Source organism: Prunus avium, chromosome 1 (assembly GCF_965620075.1).
Source record: "Prunus avium chromosome 1, drPruAviu1.hap1.1, whole genome shotgun sequence".
NCBI lineage: Eukaryota > Viridiplantae > Streptophyta > Magnoliopsida > Rosales > Rosaceae > Prunus > Prunus avium.
The window spans coordinates 28935042-28945122 of NC_142284.1; the positions used below are offsets into that span (position 1 = coordinate 28935042).

At 41.8% G+C, this 10081-nt stretch overlaps 1 non-coding gene across 1 annotated transcript; it reads left to right on the top strand.

Moving 5' to 3' along the window:
• The first annotated feature begins 9000 nt into the window (after window positions 1-9000).
• LOC148297682 (small nucleolar RNA R71) lies at window positions 9001-9107 on the top strand. Its single transcript, XR_015833210.1, has one exon. It is a non-coding gene; the product is annotated as a small nucleolar RNA R71 (small nucleolar RNA).
• Window positions 9108-10081: the final 974 nt, after the last annotated feature.

A 10081-nucleotide genomic window follows, 5' to 3' on the forward strand; every position in this document is an offset into this window, starting at 1 on the left:
TCAATTCACTTTCAACGACAGTTCGTTCCTAATTGGAGTAGTTGTTGTATTCCATACTTCTAGCGATTGGATTTAACTCAAAACTCACCAAATGACTCCTCCCACCATATTATGATGTTGCCTAAGTTTTGTGCTCGATCCGAGATCAATAGGTGTGAGAAATTGGACAATTCAAGTTCAACGGAAGGTCGTTCCTAATTGGAGTGGTTTCTGTATTCCACACTTCTAGCGATTGGATTTCACTCAAAACTCCCCAAATGACTCCACCCACCATATTATGGTGTTGCCCAAGTTTTGGGCTCGATCCGAAATCAATAGCTGTTCCAAATTGGACAATTCAAGTTCAACGGCAGTTCGTTCCTAATAGGAGTGGTTGGTGTATTCCATGCTTCTAGCGATTGGATTTCTCTCAAAACTCACCAAATGACTCCTCCCACCATATTATGATGTTGCCCAAGTTTTGGGCTCGATCCGAAATCAATAGGTGTTCCAAATTGGACATTTCAACTTCAACGGCAGTTCTTTCCTAATTGGAGTGGTTGGTGTATTCCATACTTCTAGCGATTGGATTTCACTCAAAACTCACCAAATGACTCCTCCCACCATATTACGATGTTGCACAAGTGTGGGGTTCGATCCGAAATCAATAGGTGTGAGAAATTGGACAATTCAAGTTCAACGGCAGTTCGTTCCTAATTGGAGTGGTTGGTGTATTCCATACTTCTAGCGATTGGATTTCACTCAAAACTCACCAAATGACTCCTCCCACCATATTATGATGTTGCCCAAGTTTTGGGCTCGATCCGAAATCAATAGGTGTTCCAAATTGGACAATTCAAGTTCAACGGCAGTTCGTTCCTAATTGGAGTGGTTGGTGTATTCCATACTTCTAGCGATTGGATTTCTCTCAAAACTCACCAAATGACTCCTCCCACCATATTGTCATGTTGCCCAAGGATTGGGCTCAATCAGAAATCAATAGGTGTGAGAAATTGGACAATTCAAGTTCAACGGCAGTTCGTTCCTAATTGGAGTGGTTGGTGTATTCCATACTTCTAGCGATTGGATTTCACTCCAAAGTCACCAAATGACTCCTCCCACCATATTATGATGTTGCCCAAGTTTTGGGCTCGATCCGAAATCAATAGGTGTGAGAAATTTGACAACTCAAGTTCAACGGAAGTTCGTTCCTAATTGGTGTGGTTGGTGTATTTCATACTTCTAGCGATTGGATTTCACTCAAAACTCACCAACTGACTCCTCCCACCATATTATGATGTTGCCCAAGTTTGGGGCTCGATCCGAAATCAATAGGTGTCAGAAATTGGTCAATTCAATTTCAACGACAGTTCGTTCCTAATTGGAGTAGTTGTTGTATTCCATACTTCTAGCGATTGGATTTCTCTCAAAACTCACCAAATGACTCCTCCCACCATATTATGATGTTGCCCAAGTTTTGGGCTCGATCCGAAATCAATAGGTGTGAGAAATTGGAGAATTCAAGTTCAACGACAGTTTGTTCCTAATTGGAGTGGTTGGTGTATTCCAGACTTCTAGCGATTGGATTTGCCTCAAAACTCCCCAAATGACTCCTCCCACCATATTATGATGTTGCCCAAGTTTTGGGCTCGATCCGAAATCAATAGGTGTGAGAAATTGGACAATTCAAGTTCAACGGCAGTTCGTTCCTAATTGGAGTGGTTGGTGTATTCCACACTTCTAGCGATTGGATTTCACTCAAAACTCCCCAAATGACTCCTCCCACCATATTATGATGTTGCCCAGGTTTTGGCCTCGATCCGAAATCAATAGGTGTGAGAAATTCGAGAATTCAAGTTCAACGGCAGTTTGTTCCTAATTGGAGTGGTTGGTGTATTCCACACTTCTAGCGATTGGATTTCACTCAAAACTCACCAAATGAATCCTCCCACGGTATTATGATGTTGCCCAAGTTTTGGGCTCGATCCGAAATCAATAGGTGTGAGAAATTGGACAATTCAAGTTCAACGGCAGTTCGTTCCTAATTGGAGTGGTTGGTGTATTCCACACTTCTAGCGATTGGATTTCACTCAAAACTCCCCAAATGACTCCTCCCACCATATTATGATGTTGCCCCAGTTTTGGGCTCGACTCGAAATCAATAGGTGTGAGAAATTGGACAATTCAAGTTCAACGGCAGTTCGTTCCTAATTGGGGTGGTTGGTGTATTCCACACTTCTAGCGATTGGATTTAACTCAAAACTCACCAAATGAATCCTCCCACCATATTATGATGTTGCCCAAGTTTTGGGCTCGATCCGAAATCAATAGGTGTGAGAAATTGGACAATTCAAGTTCAACGGCAGTTTGTTCCTAATTGGAGTGGTTGGTGTATTCCATACTTCTAGCGATTGGATTTCACTCAAAACTCACCAAATGACTCCTCCCACCATATTAATATGTAGCCCAAGTTTTGGTCCCGATCCGAAATCAATAGGTGTGAGAAATTGGACAATTCAAGTTCAACGGCAGTTCGTTCCTAATTGGAGTGGTTGGTGTATTCCATACTTCTAGCGATTGGATTTCTCTCAAAACTCACCAAAGGACTCCTCCCACCATATTATGATGTTGCCCAAGTTTTGGGCTCGATCCGAAATCAATAGGTGTGAGGAATTGGACAATTCAAGTTCAACGGTAGTTCGTTCCTAATTGGAGTGGTTGGTGTATTCCATACTTCTAGCGATTGGATTTCACTCAAAACTCACCAAATGACTCCTCCCACCATATTATGATGTTGCCCAAGTTTTGGGCTCGATCCGAAATCAAAAGGTGTGAGAAATTGGACAATTCAAGTTCAACGGTAGTTCGTTCCTAATTGGAGTGGTTAGTGTATTCCATACTTCTAGCGATTGGATTTCACTCAAAACTCACCAAATGACTCCTCCCACCATATTATGATGTTGCCCATGTTTTGGCCTTGATCCGAAATCAATAGGTGTTCCAAATTGGACAATTCAAGTTCAACGGCAGTTCGTTCCTAATTGGAGTGGTTGGTGTATTCCATACTTCTAGCGATTGGATTTCACACAAAACTCACCAAATGACTCCTCCCACCATATTATGACATTTCCCAAGTTTGGGGCTCGATCCGAAATCAATAGGTGTGAGAAATTGGACAATTCAAGTTCAACGGCAGTTCGTTCCTAATTGGAGTGGTTGGTGTATTCCATACTTCTAGCGATTGGATTTCTCTCAAAACTCACCAAAGGACTCCTCCCACCATATTATGATGTTGCCCAAGTTTTGGGCTCGATCCGAAATCAATAGGTGTGAGAAATTGGACAATTCAAGTTCAACGGAAGTTCGTTCCTAATTGGAGTGGTTAGTGTATTCCATACTTCTAGCGAATGGATTTCACGCAAAACTCACCAAATGACTCCTCCCACCATATTTTGATGTTGCCCAAGTTTGGGGCTCGATCCGAAATCAATAGGTGTTAGAAATTGGACAATTCAGGTTCAATGGCAGGTCGTTCCTAATTGGAGTGGTTGGTGTATTCCATACTTCTAGCGATTGGATTTCACTCAAAACTCACCAAATGATTCCTCCCACCATATTACGATGTTGCCCAAGTTTTGGGCTCGATCCGAAATCAATTGGCGTTCGAAATTGGACAATTCAAGTTCAACGTCAGTTCGTTCCTAATTGGAATGGTTGGTGTATTCCATACTTCTAGCGATTGGATTTCACTCAAATCTCCCGAAATGACTCCTCCCACCATATTATGATGTTGCCCAAGTTTTGGGCTCGATCCGAAATCAATTGGTGTTCGAAATTGGACAATTCACGTTCAACGGCAGTTCTCTCCTAATTGGAGTGGTTGGTGTATTCCTTACTTCAAGCGATTGGATTTCACTCAAAACTCACCAAATCACTCCTCGCACCATATTATGATGTTGCCCAAGTTTTGGCCTCGATCCGAAATCAATTGGTGTTCGAAATTGGACAATTCAAGTTCAACGGCAGTTCGTTCCTCATTGGAGTGGTTCGTGTCTTCCATGCTTCTAGCGATTGGATTTCACTCAAAACTCACCAAATGACTCCTCCCACCATATTATGATGTTGCCCATGTTTTGGGCTCGATCCGAAATCAATAGGTGTTCCAAATTGGACAATTCAAGTTCAACGGCAGTTCGTTCCTAATTGGAGTGGTTGGTGTATTCCATACTTCTAGCGATTGGATTTCACACAAAACTCACCAAATGACTACTCCCACCATATTATGACATTTCCCAAGTTTGGGTTTCGATCCGAAATGAATAGGTGTGAGGAATTGGACAATTCAAGTTCAACGGCAGTTCGTTCCTAATTGGAGTGGTTGGTGTATTCCACACTTCTAGCGATTGGATTTCTCTCAAAACTACCCAAATGACTCCTCCCACCAAATTATGATGTTGCCCAAGTTTGGGGCTCGATCCGAAATCAATAGGTGTTCCAAATTGGACATTTCAACTTCAACGGCAGTTCTTTCCTAATTGGAGTGGTTGGTGTATTCCATACTTCTAGCGATTGGATTTCTCTCAAAACTCACCAAAGGACTCCTCCCACCATATTATGATGTTGCCCAAGTTTTGGGCTCGATCCGAAATCAATAGGTCTGAGGAATTGGACAATTCAAGTTCAACGGTAGTTCGTTCCTAATTGGAGTGGTTGGTGTATTCCATACTTCTAGCGATTGGATTTCACTCAAAACTCACCAAATGACTCCTCCCACCATATTATGATGTTGCCCATGTTTTGGGCTCGATCCGAAATCAATAGGTGTTCCAAATTGGACAATTCAAGTTCAACGGCAGTTCGTTCCAAATTGGAGTGGTTGGTGTATTCCATACTTCTAGCGATTGGATTTCACTCAAAACTAACCAAATGACTCCACCCACCATATTATGATGTTGCCCAAGTTTTGGGCTCGATCCGAAATCAATAGGTGTGAGAAATTGGACTATTCAAGTTCAACGGCAGTTCGTTCCTAATTGGAGTGGTTGGTGTATTCCATACTTCTAGCGATTGGATTTTACTCAAAACTCATCAAATGACTCCTCCCACCATATTATGATGTCTCCCAAGTTTGGGGCTCGATCCGAAATCAATAGGTGTGAGAAATTGGACAATTGAAGTTCAACGGCAGTTCGTTCCTAATTGTAGTGGTTGGTGTCTTCCATACTTCTAGCGATTGGATTTCACTCAAAACTCTCCAAATGACTCCTCCCACAATATTATGATGTTGCCCAAGTTTTGGGCTCGATCCGAAATCAATAGGTGTTCCGAATTGGACAATTCAATTTCCACGGCAGTTCGTTCCAAATTGGAGTGGTTGGTGTATTCCATACTTCTAGCGATTGGATTTCACTCAAAACTCACCAAATGACTCCTCCCACCATATTATTATGTTGCCCAAGTTTTGGGCTCGATCCGAAATCAATTGGTGTTCGAAATTGGACAATTCAAGTTCAACGGCAGTTTGTTCCTAATTGGAGTGGTTGTTGTGTTCCACACTTCTAGCGTTTGGATTTCACTCAAAACTCACCAAATGACTCCTCCCACCATATTATGATGTTTCCCAAGTTTGGGGCTCGATCCGAAATCAATAGGTGTGAGAAATTGGACAATTCAAGTTCAACGGCAGTTCGTTCCTAATTGGAGTGGTTGGTGTATTCCACACTTCTAGCGATTGGATTTTTCTCGAAACTCACCAAATGACTCCTCCCACCATATTATGATGTTGCCCAAGTTTTGGGCTCGATCCGAAATCAATAGGTGTTCCAAATTGGACAATTCAAGTTCAACGGCAGTTTGTTCCTAATTGGAGTGGTTGGTGTATTCCACACTTCTAGCGATTGGATTTTACTCAAAACTCACCAAATGACTCCTCCCACCATATTATGATGTTTCCCAAGTTTGGGGCTCGATCCGAAATCAATAGGTGGGAGAAATTGGACAATTCAAGTTCAACGGCAGTTCGTTCCTAATTGGAGTGGTTGGTGTATTCCACACTTCTAGCGATTGGATTTCTCTCAAAACTCACCAAATGACTCCTCCCACCAAATTATGATGTTGCCCAAGTTTGGGGCTCGATACGAAATCAATAGGTGTTCCAAATTGGGCAATTCAAGTTCAACGGCAGTTCGTTCCTAATTGGAGTGGTTGGTGTATTCCACACTTCTGGCGATTGGATTTTACTCAAAACTCACCAAATGACTCCTCCCACCATATTATGATGTTGCCCAAGTTTGGGGTTGATCCGAAATCAATAGGTGTTCGAAATTGGACAATTCAAGTTCAACGGCAGTTCGTTCCTAATTGGATTTGTTGGTGTATTCCATACTTCTAGCGAATGGATTTCACTCAAAACTCACCAAATGAGTCTTCCCACCATATTATGATGTTGCCCAAGTTTGGGGCTTGATCCGAAATCAATAGGTGTGAGAAATTGGACAATTTAAGTTCAACGACAGTTGGTTCCTAATTGGTGTGGTTGGTGTATTCCATACTTCTAGCGATTGGATTTCACTCAAAACTCACTAAATGACTCCTGACACCATATTATGATGTTGCCGAAGTTTGTGGCTCGATCCGAAATCAATAGGTGTGAGAAATTGGACAATTCAAGTTCAACGGCAGTTCGTTCCTAATTGGAGTGGTTGGTGTATTCCATACTTCTAGCGATTGGATTTCACTCAAAACTCACCAAATGACTCCTAACACCAAATTATGATGTTGCCCAAGTTTTGGGCTCGATCCGAAATCAATAGGTGTGAGAAATTGGACAATTCAAGTTCAACGGCAGTTCGTTCCTAATTGGAGTGGTTGGTGTATTCCATACTTCTAGCGAATGGATTTCGCTCAAAACTCCCCAAATGACTCTTCCCACCATATTATGATGTTGCCCAAGTTTGGGGCTCGATCCGAAATCAATAGGTGTGAGAAATTGGACAATTCAAGTTCAACGGCAGTTCTTTCCTAATTCGAGTGGTTGGTGTCTTTCATACTTCTAGGGATTGGATTTCACTCAAAACTCACCAAATGACTCCTCCCACCATATTATGATGTTGCCCAAGTTTTGGGCTTGATCCGAAATCAATAGGTGTTCGAAATTGGACAATTCAAGTTCCACGGCAGTTCGTTCCTAATTGGAGTGGTTGGTGTATTCCATACTTCTAGCGATTGGATTTTTCTCGAAACTCACCAAATGACTCCTCCCACCATATTATGATGTTGCCCAAGTTTTGGGCTCGATCCGAAATCAATAGGTGTTCCAAATTGGACAATTCAAGTTCAACGGCAGTTTGTTCCTAATTGGAGTGGTTGGTGTATTCCACACTTCTAGCGATTGGATTTTACTCAAAACTCACCAAATGACTCCTCCCACTATATTATGATGTTTCCCAAGTTTGGGGCTCGATCCGAAATCAATAGGTCGGAGAAATTGGACAATTCAAGTTCAACGGCAGTTCGTTCCTAATTGGAGTGGTTGGTGTATTCCACACTTCTAGCGATTGGATTTCTCTCAAAACTCACCAAATGACTCCTCCCACCAAATTATGATGTTGCCGAAGTTTGGGGCTCGATACGAAATCAATAGGTGTTCCAAATTGGGCAATTCAAGTTCAACGGCAGTTCGTTCCTAATTGGAGTGGTTGGTGTCTTCCATACTTCTAGCGATTGGATTTCACTCAAAACTCACCAAATGACTCCTCCCACCATATTATGATGTTGCCGAAGTTTTGGGCTCGATCCGAAATCAATAGGTGTGAGAAATTGGACAATTCAAGTTCAACGGCAGATCGTTCCAAATTGGAGTGGTTGGTGTATTCCATACTTCTAGCGATTGGATTTCACTCAAAACTCACCAACTGACTCCTCCCACCATATTATGATGTTGCCCAAGTTTTTGGCTCGATCCGAAATCAATAGGTGTGAGAAATTGGACAATTCAAGTTCAACGGCAGTTCGTTCCTAATTGGAGTGGTTGGTGTATTCCATACTTCTAGCGATTGGATTTCACTCAAAACTCACCAAATGACTCCTCCCACCATATTATGATGTTGCCCAAGTTTTGGGGTTGATCCGAAATCAATAGGTGTTCGAAATTGGACAATTCAAGTTCAACGGCAGTTCGTTCCTAATTGGATTTGTTGGTGTATTCCATACTTCTAGCGAATGGATTTCACTCAAAACTCACCAAATGAGTCTTCCCACCATATTATGATGTTGCCCAAGTTTGGGGCTTGAACCGAAATCAATAGGTGTGAGAAATTGGACAATTTAAGTTCAACGACAGTTGGTTCCTAATTGGTGTGGTTGGTGTATTCCATACTTCTAGCGATTGGATTTCACTCAAAACTCACTAAATGACTCCTGACACCATATTATGATGTTGCCGAAGTTTGTGGCTCGATCCGAAATCAATAGGTGTGAGAAATTGGACAATTCAAGTTCAACGGCAGTTCGTTCCTAATTGGAGTGGTTGGTGTATTCCATACTTCTAGCGATTGGATTTCACTCAAAACTCACCAAATGACTCCTAACACCAAATTATGATGTTGCCCAAGTTTTGGGCTCGATCCGAAATCAATAGGTGTGAGAAATTGGACAATTCAAGTTCAACGGCAGTTCGTTCCTAATTGGACTGGTTGGTGTATTCCATACTTCCAGCGATTGGATTTCACTCAAAACTCACCAAATGACTCCACCCACCATATTATGATGTTGCCCAAGTTTGGGGCTCGATCCGAACTCAATAGGTGTGAGAAATTGGACAATTCAAGTTCATCGGCAGTTCCTTTCAAATTGGAGTGGTTGGTGTATTCCATACTTCTAGCGATTGGATTTCACTCAAAACTAACCAAATGACTCCTCCCACCATATTATGATGTTGCCCAAGTTTTGGGCTTGATCCGAAATCAATAGGTGTTCCAAATTGGACAATTCAAGTTCAACGGCATTTGAAGCTTCAATGGAATCCCATGATGAGGACATTGGTTGAGCAGCCCATTGAATCTCTCCCATGCTTCACAAAACGATTCATCATCTTGCTGTGCAAATAACAAGATCTTATCCCTAAGCATGTCGGTCTTTTGCGTGGAGAAGTATTTCTCCAAGAACTTCTTTTGAATGGCAGCCCATGTAGTGAGTGAACCAGGCTTCAAAGAATTCAACCAATATTTCGCCTTATCCTTCAAAGTGTATGGAAACACTCTCATTCGAAGTTGATCTTCTGTCACACCTGTCAAGGGAAAAGAACTCACAACATTAAAAATATCCTTTATATGAGTTAATGGATCTTCATTAGGTAAACCATAAAAGAAAGGCAGCATATTAAGATGAGAAGATTTAAGCTCATAATTTCGAGCTACAGTGGGCAGCAAAATGCTTGAAGGAGATGCTGGAATTGTTGGGATATCAAGTTCTCCCATGAACTCATTGGCAGCCATCTCTTCTTCTTCTTCTTGGTCTGAACTTGCTTCCGAATTTGAAGGTGAAGAACCAGGAAGTTCAGTGTGGAGAGCAATACTTGTAAATGTGGCAAGAGCTTGCTCTTTTGCAGTTGACAACTCTCTTTCTAGACGATTATGAACTTCAGAGATCACCCGGTTGGGTTGCAACGATGGTCCTGCGTTCAAAGATCTGGAGCGTTGGAACGAAGACCTCACTTGTTCAAGGAACGGTCTTTTAGACATAAACTACCTGAAACAGAAAATTAGATTAATTAGAAACACTAAAAAGAATACGGTAACCTTGGGCACATAACCAGGGAAGAACTTTCGTTCAGTCCCCGGCAACGGCGCCAAAATTTGTTGTTAATTATTATGTTAACTCGCAATTGTACGGGGCAATTAGTAATATAGCAAGACAAGTACGAGGTCGTACCCACGAAGACTGAGAAGTTCAAATTAGTTATGTACGTAGATTACCGAATTCAAGAAGTTAGGAAGTTAAGTCTAAAACAGAAATTAAAGTGAGAGTGATTGTGATTGTGAAAGGAAGTGAGCAAACTGAAATTGCAAATGAAAGCAAATAAACAAGTGTAACAAAGAGTGGT